This window comes from Oryctolagus cuniculus, unplaced genomic scaffold (genome assembly GCF_964237555.1).
Source record: "Oryctolagus cuniculus unplaced genomic scaffold, mOryCun1.1 SCAFFOLD_50, whole genome shotgun sequence".
NCBI classification, from domain to species: Eukaryota; Metazoa; Chordata; class Mammalia; order Lagomorpha; family Leporidae; genus Oryctolagus; species Oryctolagus cuniculus.
Genome location: NW_027208298.1, coordinates 762,992 through 776,985, shown reverse-complemented (window position 1 = coordinate 776,985; position 13,994 = coordinate 762,992). Strand labels below are relative to the sequence as shown.

The 13,994-nt window shown below is 39.6% G+C and overlaps 1 pseudogene; it reads right to left on the bottom strand.

Annotated features, from left to right (window-relative positions):
• Positions 1-6,894: 6,894 nt before the first annotated feature.
• Positions 6,895-13,994, bottom strand: part of LOC127486272 (vomeronasal type-2 receptor 116-like) — a 36,180-nt pseudogene continuing 29,080 nt past the window's right edge.

The following is a 13,994-nucleotide window of genomic DNA, read 5'->3' as shown; positions in this document are numbered from 1 at the left end:
GAATAAAATAGTAAGTTGTTCCTTGACAGCCAGGACAAGGGCTGAACAAGTCATTGTTCCTTTTAGTGTCCATTTTGCTTCAACAGGTTTCCTTTTAAGTGATCAGTTAGTTGTCACTGATCAGGGAGAACATATGATATTTGTCCCTTTCAGACTGGCTTATTTCACTCTGCATCCTATTGAATGGGGAAGAGTTGGAAGCATTTCCACTGAGATCTGGCACCAGATGGGAAGGCCCACTCTCACCACTGCTATTCAACATAGTATTGGAAGTTTTAGTCAGAGCCATCAGGCAAGACAAAGAAATTAAAGAGATACAAATTGGGAAGGAAGAAGTCAAATTATCCCTCTTTGCAGACAATATGATTATTTACTTAGGGGATCCAAAGAACTCTACTAAAAGACTATTGGAACTCATAGAAGAATTTGGCAAAGTAGCAGGGTATAAAATCAATGCACAAAAATCAACAGCCTTTGTATACACAGGCAATGTCATGGCTGAGAAAGAACTGCTAAGATCAATCCCATTCACAATAGCTACAAAAACCATCAAATACCTTGGAATAAACTTAACTAAGAATGTCAAAGATCTCTACAATGAGAATTACAAAATATTAAAGAAATAAATAGAAGAGGATACCAAAATATGGAAAAATCTTTCATGCTCATGGATTGAAAGAATCAATATCATCAAAATGTCCATTCTCCGAAAAGTAATTTATAGATTCAATGTGATACCAATAAAAATACCAAAGACATTCTTCACAGATCAGGAAAAAATGATGCTGAAATTCATATGGAGACACAGGAGACCTCGAATAGATAAAGAAATCTTGTACAATAAAAACAAATCCAGAGGCATCACAATACCAGATTTCAGGACATATTACAGGGCAGTTGTAATCAAAACAGCATGGTACTGGTATAGAAACAGATGGATAGACCAATGGAACAGAATAGAAACACCAGAAATCAATCCAAACATCTACAGTCAACTTATATTTGAAAAAAGATCTAAAGCCAATTCCTGGAGCAAGGACACCTATTCAACAAATGGTGCTGGGAAAACTGCATTTCCACATGCAGAAGCATGAAACAAGACCCCTACCTTATACCTTACATAAAAATCCACTCAACATGGATTAAAGACCTCAGTATACAACCAGATACCATCAAATTATTAGAGAACATTGGAGAAACCCTGCAAGATATAGGCACAGGCAAAGACTTCTTGGAAAAGACCTCAGAGTCACAGGCAGTCAAAGAATGAATTAACAGTTGGGATTACATCAAATTGAGAAGTTTCTGTACTGCAAAAGAAACAGGAAAGTGAAGTGCAACTGAAAGAATGGGAAAAAGTATTTGCAAATTATAGAACTGATAAAGGATTAAAAACCAGAATCTACAAAGAGATCAAGAAACTCCACAACTACAAACCAAACAACCCACTTAAGAGATGGGCCAAGGACCTAAATAGATATTTTTCAAAAGTGGAAATCCACGGGCCAGTGCCATGGATCACTTATTTAATCCTCTGCATGCGGTGCTGGAATCATATAAGGGAATCAGGCTCTAGTCCCTGTTGCTCCTCTTCCAGCCAATCTCTCTGCTGTAGTACGGGAAGTCAGTGGAGGATGACCCAAGTGGTTGGGCCCTTGCACCTGCATGGGAGGACAGGAAGAAGCACCTGGCTACTAGCTTTGGATCAGCATAGTTCCGGTCATAATAGGCATTTGACAGGTGAACCAATGAAAGGAAGATCCTTCTCCCCTTCTCTCTCTCTCACTATCTGTCAAATAATAATAATAAAAAAAGAAAATCCATATAGCCAACAGATAATAATAAGAAATATTATTTTAATTACATTATAATAATACTAATATAATTAATATAATTATAATGGTATTATAATAATTATTATAACATAATAATAATAATAATCCAAATAGCCAACAGATCTCTAGCCATCAGGGAAATGCAAATCAAAACCACAATGAGTTTTCACCTCACCCCAGATAGAATGGCTTACATACAGAAGTCAAATAACAACAGATGCTGGCAAAGATGTGGGGAAAAAGGCACACTAATCCATTGCTGGTGTGAATGTATACTGGTAAAGCCACTATGGAAGACAGTTTGGAGATTCCTCAGAAACCTGAACATAGCCTTACCACATACCCACCCATCCCACTCCTTGGAATTTACCCAAAGGAAATGAAATTGTCAAATAAAAGAGCTGTCTGCACCTCAATGTTTATTGCAGCTCAATTCACAATATCTAAGACATGGAATCAACCTAAATGCCCAGCAACAAAACACTAGATAAAGAAATTCTGGGATATGCACTCTATAGAATATTATGCAGCAGTAAAAAAAGATGAAATATGGTCATTTGCAACAAATTGAAGGATCTGGAAAACATGCTGAGTGAAATAAGCCAGTCTGAAAGGGACAAATATCATATGTTCTCCCTGATCAGTGACAACTAAATGAGCACTTAAAAGGAAACCTGTTGAAGCGAAATGGGCACTATGAAAAACAATGACATGATCAGCCCTTGTCCTAACTGTTGAGGAACAACTTACTATTTTATTCCTTTTAGTGTTTTGTTGTTGTTGTTGTTGTTCTACTTAATATCATTGGTTGAACACTTTAATTAACACACAATTTTTCTTAGGCATTTAAATATATGAAAAAGTGATCTCTGTTAAATCTAAGAGTGGGAGGAGATATACACTTTGGCACCTGCTCATTCAGACTTGCCCTAATGGTAGATCTAGAAATGTGCCAGGGATTCCAATTCAATCCATCAAGGTGGCATGTACCAATGCCATCTCATTAGTCAAAGTGTTCAGTTTAATGTTATAAGTGATCATAATGATAGTATTAAGTGTCAAAAGCAAACATAAACAATACTAGTGTATGATAATAATAACTGAAGAATTAAAAAGGAGATAATGGTCTGACATGGGTAGCAGGATACACAGCAGACTTATAGAATGGCAGCTGTTCTAAACAGCACTCTGTCCTCATAATCAACCCTTAAGACATTTGGCTCTGGCTAAAAAGCCCTTGAGAGTTTCTTAGGTATGGAAAGCCAAGACAGAGTGCCAAAAAAATAACCTAAATGTAAGATCTCTGTGTGTGAGATCCCATCAGAAAGAATGGGCCATTACGGAAGGAGGTACCTTTCTCTGAAGGGAGGAGAGAACTTTCACTTTGACTATGGCCTTCTCCTAATAAGATAGGAGTTTGTGAACTCAAGAGGCTTCAATAGCATCGGCAACTCATGACAAGAGCCTAGGGTGATTACTGATGCCATAAACAAGAGTGTCAATTGTTAAATCAACAACAGGGGTCACTGTGCACTTACTGCCCATGTAGGATCGTTGTTCTTTTTTTTTACATGTATTTAGTAAATACAAATTTCCAAAGTACATTTTATGGATTACAATGGCTTCCCCCCCCATAGCTTCCCTCCCTCCTGCAACCCTCCCATCTCCCACTCCCTCTCCAATTCCATTCACATCAAGATTCATTTTCAATTATCTTTATGTACAGAAGATCAATTTAGTATATATTAAGTAAAGATTTCATCAGTTTGCACCCAGACAGAACATAAAGTGTAAAATACTGTTTGAGTACTAGTTACAGCATTAATTCACATTGCACAATACATTAAGGACAGAGATCCTACAAGAGGGGTAAGTGCACAGTGACTCCTGTTGTTGACTTAACAAATTGACACTCTTGTTTATGGCGTCAGTAATCTCCCTAGGCTCTAATCATGAGTTGCCAAGGTATGGAAGTCTTTTGAGTTCACCGACTTCGATCTTATTTCAACAAGGTCATAGTCAAAGTGGAAGTTCTCTCCTCCCTTCAGAGAAAGGTACCTCCTTCTTCAATGGCCCGTCCTTTCCACTGGGATATCACTCACAGAGATCTTTCATTTAAGGATTTTTTTTTTTTGCCAGAGTGTCTTGGCTTTCCATGCCTAAAATACTCTCCTGGGCTCTTCAGCCAGATCCCAATGCCTTAAGGGCTGATTCTGAGGCCAGAGTGCTGTTTAGGACATCTGCCATTCTATGAGTCTGCTGTGTGTCCTGCTTCCCATTTTGGATCATTCTCTCCCTTTTTTATTCTATCAGTTAGTATTCGCAGACACTAGTCTTGTTTGTGTGATCCCTTTGACTCTTAGACCTATCATTATCATCAATTGTGAACTGGAATTGATCACTTGGGCTAGTGAGATGACATTGGCACAAGCCACATTGATGGGATTGTATTAGAATCCCCTGGCACGTTTCTAACTCCACCATTTGGGGCAAGTCAGCTTGAGCATGTCCCAAATTGTACATCTCCTCCCTCTCTTATTCCCACTCTTACATTTAACAGAGATCACTTTTCAGTTAAATTTCAACACCTAAGAATAACTGTGTGTTAATTACAGAGTTCAACCAATAGTATTAAGTAGAACAAAAAAATTTGAAAAGGGATAAAGTATTAAATACTACATCAACAGTCAGGATAAGGGCTGATCAAGTCACTGTTTCTCATAGTGTCCATTTCACTTCAACAAGTTTCCTTTTTGGTGGTTGGTTAGTTGTCACCGATCAAGGAGAACATATGATATTTGTACATTTGGGTCTTGCTTAATTCATTCAGCATGATGATTTCCAGATTCCTCCATTTTGTTGCAAATGACAGGATTTCATTTTTATTACTGCTGTATAGTATTCTATAGAGTACATGTCTCATAATATCTTTATCCAGTCTACTGTTGATGAGCTTTGGGGTTTATTCCAGGTCTTAGCTATTATGAGTTGATCTGCAATAAACATTAATGTGCAGACAGTCTTGTTTTTTCCAATTTAATTTCCTTTGGGTAAATTCCAAGGAGTGGGATGGCTGGGTCGAACGGTAGGGTTATATTCAGGTTTCTGAGGAATCTCCAGACTAACTTGCATAGTGGCTTGACCAGTTTGCATTCTCACCAACAGTGGGTTAGTGTCCTTTTTTCTCCACATCCTCGCCAGCATCTGTTGTTGGTAGATTTCTGAATGTGAGCCATTCTAACCAGGGTAAGGTGAAGCCTCATTGTGGTTTTGATTTGCCTTTCCCTGATTGCTAGTGATCTTGAACATTTTTTCTTGTGTTTGTTGCCATTTAGATTTCCTCTTTTGAAAAATGTCTATTGAGGTCCTTGTCCCATCTCTTAAGTAGGTTGTTTGTTTTGATCTCTTTGTAGATTCTGGTTATTAACCCTTTATCTGTTGCATAGTTTGCAAATATCTTTTCCCATTCTGTCGGTTGCCTCTTCACTCTCCTGACTGTTTCTTTTGCAGTACAGAAACTTCTCAATTTGATGTAATCCCAAATGTTAATTTTGGCTTTGACTGCCTGTGATTCCAGGGTCTTTTCCAAGAAGTCTTTTCCGGTACCTATATCTTGCAGGGTTTCTCTAATGTTCTCTAATAATTCGATGGTCTTAGGTCGTAGATTTAGATCTTTAATCCCACTCAAAATAGGCACAAAAACCACAAATACCTTGGAATAAACTTAACCAAGGATGTTAAAGATCTCTACAATGAGAATTACAAAATCTTAAGGAAAGAAATAGAGGAGGCTAACAAAACATTGAAAAGTATTTCTTGCTCATGGATTGAAAGAATCGATATCATCAAAATGTCCATTCTCCCAAAAGCAATTTATAGATTCAATGTGATACCAATAAAAATACCAAAGACATTCTTCACATATCTGGAAAAAATGATGCTGAAATTCATATGGAGACACAGGAGACCTCGAATAGCTAAAGAAATCTTGTACAATAAAAACAAATCCAGAGGCATCACAATACCAGATTTCAGACATACTACAGGGCAGTTGTAATCAAAACAGCATGGTACTGGTATAGAAACAGATGGATAGACCAATGGAACAGAATAGAAACACCAGAAATCAATCCAAACATCTACAATCAACTTATATTTGATCAAGGATCCAAAACCAATCCCTGGAGTAAGGACAGTCTATTCAATAAATGGTGCTGGGAAAACTGGATTTCCACGTGCAGAAGCATGAAGCAAGTTCCCCAACCTACACCTTACACAAAAATCCACTCAACAATCGTTATTTATTAAGATTTTTTGGACAACGTGGCATCCCCACAAGGAACACTGCTTGACCATGCTCCTCCTGTTTCTGGGAAAAAAAAAAACACAGTTAAATCACAATGCCAAGAAATATATGTTAAACAATCAATAGCCAGGGCAAACAGAACGTGAAGCATGTTAATTAGATGTCTTAGCAAATAAGAACACTTACATTGTCTGCACATTGATAAATAGAAATTAATTCAGTCTCCAGGATTTTAGGAATAGCAATTTAATATAAAATAACATTGCTGTTATAGCCTTGATGCACATCCAAGGTTTGATTTACACCATGATTTACTTTACTCAATTTAAAATTTTTCCCTAAACTCCATTACTAACTCTGAGAGGGAGAGAAAAAGAAGGTTAGTGATAGAGACAAAGAGAAATCCTATTCAATGCCTCACACCTCCTCAACCCCAGTGCTTTTTCCTGGATCGAGGCTACAACCAACAACAGGGAGTCAGACCCAAGAATTTTACATGGATGGCCAGGACAAAGTTACATGAAGATTCACCACTTCCTCCAGGGCCCTAGGAATCAGTAGCCCAGGTCAGGAGCAAAAACCAGAGCCAGAAACTGATGCCATTCTCTCAGATCACTAGGCTAAACACACAACCCACCAGTTGTATTTAAAGGAAAAATCAATTTCATTTCCTTCATATATCTTAAATGCCACTTCAGTCTGGATTATCGGTCCTAAACTCTGAATATGTGACAGCAAAGCAAGTGGAAATCTTCAGAATCCCTTAGAACTTGCTCTTTTCTTTAAGTCTTTCAAAGAATTCTTTTCAGGCCTTATGAGAATAATGTAGCACTTGGGGAGGAAGATGCAGCCCAGGAGCCCTGCACTGGAGGCAAAGATGGAGAAGACCTCCACAGCCACCATGACCTTCCCCTTGGTGCTGTGGTAGACAGGCAGGAAGGTCACCCAGACACTGCAGAACACCAGCATGCTGAAGGTCAGGAACTTGGCTTCATTGAATGTGTCAGGCAGGTTCCTGGCTAGGAAAGCCAAGGTGAAGCTCGCCAGGGCCAAGGAGCCCAGGTAGCCCAGGACACAGTAGAAGGCAGTCACTGAGCCCTTGTTGCACACCAGGATGATGTGGCCATGCTCAGAGTGTGCATCTAACTCAGTGAAGGGAGGAGAGATTCCCAGCCAGATGCCACAGACAGCCAGTTGGATCAGGAAGCAGATGGGAATGAGGGAGTTAGAAGCTCCTGATACCAGCAGTTGCCTGATAGTTCTTCCAGGTTTTGTAAACTTGAAGGCCAGAATCACAGTGATGGTCTTGGCCAGCACAGTGGAAACAGCCACTGTGAACACAAGTCCAAATGCTATTTGTTGCAGGAGGCAGGTGGCTGTGTTGGGACGGCCAAGGAAGAGTAAGGAGCAGAGGAAGCACAGGAGGAGGGCAATGAGCAGGATGTAGCTGAGGGTCCTCTTATTGGCCTTGATGATGGGAGTGTCTCGGTGCTTCACAAAGACCCAAAGGACCACAGCTGTGAGTACTGAGAAGCACAGAGCCATGCAGGCCAGAGCCATCCCCAGGGATTCCTCAAAGGCTAAGAAGGTCACCAGCTTGGGGAGGCAGTGGTTTCTCTCCATGTTTGGTTACTCGTGATCTGCACATGGGGTGCACTGCTCTGCATCTGAGGAAAAAGAGAGACTCAGGATTGATACTTAATTGCTGCCTTTTTCTGTCCAGGAAAGGCGTCACTTTTGCACTGCCACTTTGAGAACAAACTGCCTCTATCATATACCAAGATGCACTAGGGTAACTCTGCATTCCCAATCCAGGGAGAATGCTCTCTTCCTAGAATCAGTAGGTGCTCCTAGCTTTTGTCTCAGAGACAATCTGGACACACACAAGCACCTATGTGATGAGCTACGAATTCCCATATGATGGTAATTTATTTTTGTTTCTTGTTTCATATACTTAGTGGGTGTTGCACATCACTCTGATAAATTATTTGTTATAATCTTTATACCTGATAAATCTATTCTTTCTCTGAAGTGTGAAAAATTAAGTGCTTTCTACTGCTGCATTAATGGTCATTGAATTATTATTTTTGAGCAATAAAAACTATTTTTGGGCCGGTGATGTGGCTCAGCAAGTTAATGCCCTGGCCAGCACCCCATACAGGTGCCGGTTCCAGTCCCAGCTGCCCCTTGATCCAGCTCTCTGCTATGGTCTGGGGTAGCAGTAGAAGATGACCCAAGTCCTTGGGCCCCACACCTGCCATGGGAGACCTGGTAGAAACTCCTGGCCCCTGGCTTCAGGTCAGTGCAGCTCTGGCCATTGCAGCCATCTGGGGAGTGAACCAGCAGATGTAAGACTTCTTTCTCTGTCTCTACTTGACCCTGTAACTCTGTCTTTCAAATAAATAAAATAAATCTTTTAAAAAGTATTATCTGCTCAGTATTTTGAATAATGGAAGCATTTTCTAATTAGTGTATGTCTACTTTACATAATTTGATATATTTGGCTTTCATAGGTAATTCCTTAAATATTTATCTTGTGCAAAGACCCTTTTTAATGATGCCAATCTGCATCCTTTATGATTATATATTGTCTTCATATTTCACACTGCATAATGCTAAATATGGTTCAAGAGTAATAAAACATTTCTGTATCAACTTGCACCGTCCCTGTACATTGCATTTATGCATGAAAATACATGGATTTGCTCATCTAAGGAAGCATAACTAAGCTTGATGGTGATGCTTTTACATGTATTGTCTAGATTTAAGCACAGCCCATTGGAAGAGCTCAGATTAGGACTGCCTCTCTCAGAATTGGAGGGTAAAATAAGATGTCTTGTCAAATCAATAGCACAATTAAGCCCAAAAGGATGAGCGCCACCAAAAACCGGTCTACACATAATGTGGTAGACATAGCAATCATAAAATGGATGTATGGAGATAACAAGTGAATGTTTGTATTCATAGCAATGGTTCACTACAATCTCATTACAAATATTGTTGGTTTTTTCATTTTTTATTTTGTTTTTGTTTTTTTTTTAACTTTTAATTAATAAATATAAATTTCCAAAGTACAACTTTTGGATTACAGTGGCTTTTTCCCCCTATAACTACTCCCTCTCACCTGCAACCCTCCCATCCCCCACCTCCCACTCTCTCTCCCATCACATTCCCAATCACAATTCACTTTGGGTTATTTATTCTTATTTTAAATTTTTATCAATGTAAAGAGAACAGATTTCATATATTTTATAGAAACGACTCTAAGATGGTAACCATACTTCCCTCCTCCCTTCCCTCCCAGAATACTCCTCCTTCCTTCCTTCCTTTCTTGTTTTAATTTTTACAATAATACAAATTCAGTTGCTTTATAACCACAGACTTAATGCACCATTAGCCATAATATTCAAGAAGTAAAATGTAGAAACAGCACACTGTTCCACAGGGGTATAAAAAAGAGCTAAAAACATAATGAAATCCTAAGATGTCAGTTTCATTCTTAAGCAATGCTTTTTTGTAGTCTATATTAACTACTAAATATCAGAGAAAACATATGATGATATTTATCTTTTGGGGACTGGATTATTTCACTGAGCATAATGGCTTCCAGTTGCATCACTGTTGTTGCAAATGGCAGGATTTCATTCCTTTTTTTTTTTTTTTTGACAGGCAGAGTGGACAGTGAGAGAGAGAGACAGAGAGAAAGGTCTTCCTTTGCCATTGGTTCACCCTCCAATGGCCACTGCAGCCAGCGCACTGCGGCCGGCGCACCGCGCTGATCCGATGGCAGGAGCCAGGAGCCAGGTGCTTTTCCTGGTCTCCCATGGGGTGCAGGGCCCAAGCACCTGGGCCATCCTCCACTGCACTCCCTGGCCACAGCAGAGAGCTGGCCTGGAAGAGGGGCAACCGGGACAGAATCCGGTGCCCCAACCGGGACTAGAACCCAGTGTGCTGGCGCTGCTAGGTGGAGGATTAGCCTAGTGAGCCGCGGCACCGGCCTGATTTCATTCCTTTTTTTGGCTGAGTAGTATAATTATGACAGTGGAAATATCAGTAGAAATGGATACGGTTTCTACCTGTCTGATTGGAAATGTCTCTGTCTGTGCAAAAAGTGCAAGTATAGCAGCAGACAGGTCTTCCTTCCTGTGGCACTTTCCTGAATCCTGGGCCACAGCTCTGGCTACACACAGATTGAGGAGTCTGAAAGGAAAAAGTAGAAACATTCATCTTGATTATTGGCCACATTGATAGAATTTCAATGCTTAACCCCTCACAACAGAAAATGTGACCTTCAGTTGAAGGTCACCACTGTGTCTCCTCTTATGCCTGCCAAGTCATCATTACCTAGGCAGCTAATGTGGAGCTTCTGTGGTCATATTGTACTTTATCAACATGTAGCAAATATTACAAATGCAGTTAATCACTTTTATTTCACACATCACCCGCTAACATCCTCTGCCATTTATATCTTATTGAACTACTATATCCAAAATATGTTTAATGTGGGTTTCTATGTGGCAATGATTCTGAAAACTAGAATGTCTGAGAAAAAATTGACCATGAACTCATACTTAGTTGATTAGAATATTTTATATCACAGATAAAAGAAACAAAAGACATGATACGGAGGCACACCACTGAGAGTAACTATGAAAAATTCAGGTCAACATAGAAATGTTTAGAATGTGTTACGAAACAATAATTGTGTTTAGTACATTTCTGATATTTTCCATTCAGGCAGGCCATTAATTTTAGAGATAAACACATCACTTGGGTGCAATGCATTGTTGTTATATTTGGTCATGCAGAAAATATCATATTTTGGAAACATGACAAATTATTGTCAATATCTCAAGATGTTATGTAGAATAAATTGTGGAAGACTGAGTAGCATGTGAAATGAAAAAAGGAAATGCTATCTACAAAGAGGCGAATGATAAGTCAACCCATAATCCACTGTGTTCATCATGCATCACAACATAAAGACCCTCACCATATGTGATTAAGGTCTTCAGAATATATAGATATATTTAGGATTTATGTGTCTATACACTAATCTCTCTATTTCTTTTCATTTATAGCCTTCATTCTATTCACTAAACATCTACAAAATGTATGTGCTCGAATTAAAAAAATAAATCAGGGGCTGGTGCTGTGGCACATTAGGTTAATCCTCCACCTTTGGTACCGGCATCCCCTATGGTCACTAGTTCTAGTCCTGGCTGTTCTTCTTCCAATACAGCTCTCTGATGTGGCCTGGGAAAGCAGTAGAAGATGGCCCAAGTCCTTGGACCCCTTTACCCATATGGGAGACTGGATGGAAGCACCTGGCTCCTGGCTTCAGATCAGCACAGCACGGCCATTGCAGCCATTTGGGGAGTGAACCACTGGATGGAAGACATTTCTCTCTGTCTCTCCCTCTCACTGTCTATAACTCTACCTCTCAAATAAATAAAATTTTTAAAAAATTAAAAATAAATCAGTAGATTATTCCAAGTTGCACATTCATTCAACATGCATTACCTAAGACTATATAAGGATTACCTCTCTCTATATATAAGAATACAATAATATATATTACCTATATACAGGATAACCTACATATATTTATATATATATATATATATATATATATAGGATTACCTATATATATAATATGTAAGGATTATGTATATATTATAAGGATTATAATATATATATAATAAGGATTATATATATATGTATATATAAGAACATGTAAGGATTAGCTACATATATAAGTATTACCATGTATTTGGAAACCATGATGTGAACTGAGACTCTGATGCTTACATAAAGGCTTCATAATTAATCTACTCCCAAGATTCTACTCAGACCTCTATGTAGGCCTGTGGTATTGAAAGGGATTCATACCTCTTTAAACGCAATAGGCCATTCTATCATGTCTTCATTGATAACCAAGGCTGGATCACGTGAACTCTTAGAGAAAAACTTTCCAATGTTGACCATCAACCCAAGACCCACAGGAAAATTCACAATATTCTGGATATCATATTGTACCACATCGTGCCTTGTTTCATGGAAAGATATGTCACTTCCAGCACTGTTCCTAAACTGGATTTTCTTCAGGAGTGGGTGAAGCTAGAGGACAAACATAATTGTAAGATGTACAGCATTCAAGTTTAGGTGCTAGAGATGGGATTAAAATGGTGGAGAAGGGAGGGTGATGGCTGCTGTAGTCTAGGAGAACATAGTTTAAGAAAAAGTAGAAGGACTGCAGGCTCAGGGAAGTGTTAGGAAGAAAACAGCAGAGGAAATTCTACACAAATTGGAGGGACCTATGTGGAGGGTAAGGACATGCACAACTCAGGACCCCAGCAGCTGAGAGCCTCTGCACCAGTGTTGGAGAGTGAGGTGAGACCAATCCGCTGGAGACCAAGCCACTGGTGAAAAGCTGCAGGAAGAGCTTAGAGGGAATCCAGCTTGGAGTCCCATGGGGGATAGTGTACCTGACAAACTACAGGAAAATAAACAAAGTAGGGGGCATGTTTTCTCTCTCCAATTACCCTGCAACTGTGTCCTGTAACAAGCTGATAGAGAACAGGCATAACCTTGGACATACATAACAGCTGCACCAGCAAACAGCCAAGCAGAGACTCCTGAGTCTGGTGAGGACAGGGGGCTGAGTGCTTGTGACTGTGGGAGGCTTGTGTGCAGGATTGTGTTGTGTTCTTACCTGAGCTTCTTCTAGAGTTCAACAAAGTAATCTTAAAAGTCACATTATTAATGCTTTTAAAATTTGACATAAGCCTATTTTTTTTAGATACACATTTTTCTAAAACTGAAGATTTCCAGCAGTCCCTGTTGATCCAAAACAAGACAAACATATAAGAGGACTCAGCCTGTGGCTGAGACTTTGGGCACTCACTGCTGGAGGTGCCATATGATCAGGGCTCCCTGGTGAGCTGGCCAGGGACATTGCTGGAGAATCTGAGCTTACACTGTGGACTGCACAGATCCTCTGTGTGGTCCTTATGGCAGAGCAAACAAATAATATACACACTGGAGCTAGCACCCCGTAACTGGTCTCCCTTGAGTAGAGGAGCTCAGCTGAGTCTACACCAACAGACATAAACAAACCTATCTGATCAAAAAAAAAAAAAAAAAAAGAGAAAGAGATAGAGATTTACTATGCCAAACCTGGGTGTGTCACCTCAGATACAAACCTCACCCTGGAGCACTGTAAAGAGCTTCCTGGACATATCTACCACAAAGCTCTAGGGATGCCCTGAAAGCAGACATTCCATTAATCCACACATAGTCCAAAGATGAAAGCCACCACAGTGATAAATCACAGAAACCAACTAGTATCTCCACAAATGATGATCAACAAATGCACCAGTTCAAGAAACAGAATAAGGAAGACACTATGATGGCCACAAAAGTACACAACACTTCAATACTAGATTGTGAAGACAATGAGATTGAAGAAATCCAAGAAATGGAATTCAAGTTACAGGTTATTGAGTGGTGTACATGCACTAAGCAGTCACTTCTCAGGCTCATAATCCTCAGGGATTCTTCTTAGGAGAGACTTAGTTGGGTTTGGGTGGTCACCATGTCATGGGTTCATGTGAGGGGAACTATTCAATCATTGCCTGAAGAAATGATGGGAAGTGATTTAATACAAACAGTAAATTATATTAGCTGGCTTAGGCATGCACTCTGCTGTATCCATGACCAGGAAGGAGGTTTAGTTGGGGCTTTAGGGAAGGTAAGCTTTGCACTTAAACATGGGTCTGTCATGGATGGGTGTGCTAAAGGATAATTTTAATGATGGTAACCAGTTGTGTTCTTACCTGAGCTTCTTCTAG